The sequence below is a fragment of the Bison bison genome, unplaced genomic scaffold (assembly GCF_000754665.1).
Source record: "Bison bison bison isolate TAMUID 2011002044 unplaced genomic scaffold, Bison_UMD1.0 scf7180017864079, whole genome shotgun sequence".
Lineage (NCBI taxonomy): Eukaryota > Metazoa > Chordata > Mammalia > Artiodactyla > Bovidae > Bison > Bison bison.
This window is the reverse complement of record NW_011494651.1, coordinates 281172-283011: the sequence shown is the minus strand read 5'-3', so window position 1 is coordinate 283011 and position 1840 is coordinate 281172.

Here is a 1840-nt window from a genome sequence, read left to right as displayed (position 1 = left end):
ACAGCGGACCCGCCAGACACGCTTACTGGGCAAATAGGGTTCTGTGCCTCCAACCCAAGGGGGCCATGCTGGAGCCTCTTTCCCCCAGTCTTCAACCCCATCGTTCCCACCTGGCCCAGAGCAGCGCCGCCCTCTGGTGGGTCCAGCTCAGCTCGGGGGGTTTGCACTCAGGTGCTAGTCAAACCCTCCCCCTCAGCCCACCCGACTTGAGCTCCACCCCAAGGTCCAGACTCTGAGCACACACCCTCCTTCTCCCCAAACCTCCCCCCAGCACCCGCACCAAGCTTCCTGGCTGGAGCAGAGAAAAGGACCAGGCAAAGCTTGGGGGGATGGACAGGGTTGACGTCACTGTTTTGCTGCTGCAGGCACGTCCTTGGGGTACGTTTAGGATCTTTGGAGAGGCTGTGGGGAGGGTCTTTCATGCCCCTGTTTCCAGGCAAGGAGGGCCAGGCCAGGATGCAGCCTCATGCCCACACACATGCACACTCACACACACACACACACCCCTCCCTGCCTTGGTGCTGGGAGGGAGACAGAATAACCTTTTGAATAAAGATTCCGCTGGAAAGCTGCCTTCTGTCTCCCAGTGGTCTCTTCCCCCCATCACTGTTAGCTCCGGCTCCAACTGCCGACAGGGGTGCCAACATGAGAACGGACAGTGGTGGCTCCAGAGGCTTCAGGATCTCAGGTGCCCAGTCGAATGTCTCAGACTTGATCCGATGGGCAGCGCGGAGCCGTGGTCAGGCTGGGGGCACAGGAGAGACAAGATCAATCTGTCCTGGGGGACGGCAGGGTCTGGGCCTGGAAAGGATACTTCTGGCAGGACTTCGTAGGCTGGAGGCCATCAGAGACGACAGTGGAGAAGCTGAGCTGTGCTGGCTCCCGCCCCACTTCTTTGTACCCCCTTCCTCTCCTGCTTGGTCCCTGAGCCATTGGGCACAGCCGGCCGGTGCTTCCTTAGCGAGGAAGCACAGCCTGTGGTCCATACTGGACAGACACTACTTCCTCCCCAAGAGAAATGTCTGCAGGAAGTAGGGCCACCTGCCTCCACACTGGGAGCGGGCCAAGGGGTCCTCCCAGGATGACTGTCCTCACGCCACCCTGGCTCCGAGCCACGACAAAACGAAGCAGCCAGGCTTCGGCCATGCTGAGTCCTATCTCAAGATTCCATCCCCCGTTATCTATGACAACACCCCCTTCAATCTCGTATCATAGGTTTCCCCCTCTGGTGGGTCAGTACCACAGCGTTCGAATAGGCCTTCGTTTCAGCTGTCCGAAAGGCACACCCCACCACGCACCTCCAATGATCAGACTGCGCCCCGAGCCCCTGCCCGGCCCGTGAGAGCAGCTGGAAACCTTAGGCCATATGCATTTTTTAAAACTACCTGAGAGCACTAGAGAGCTGACAAGGTGACAGAGAATTTTGACTTCAAGGCCTGGAAGAAAACAAACGCAGAAAGAGGAGGTGGCTTGGGCTGATTTTCCCCTGGGGACTTACTGATTCTGAAAGAAGGGCTGGGAGGATGAGCCAGGCTGGGGGAAAGTGTGGGAATCCAGGACCTCTGGAGGGGACCCCAAAGCCTGCACCAGGAGAATAAGGGTGAGCCCCTGCAGCTCAGTTCTGCTTCCCTTGGGGGCCCAGAGACACCCAAATCCTGAAATTGCTTTAAGGGGATCCCAGATTGCTAACACGCCCACGTAACTGATAGCAGCAAACACTGATCTTCCCCCAGAGGGATCTCCTCATCCCAGGCTTCAACATATTTCTGCAAACCATTTATCAAGTCTCTACACCCTCAGAGGTAGCCAGGCACAGGATGCAGCAATATGCATAAGAAAC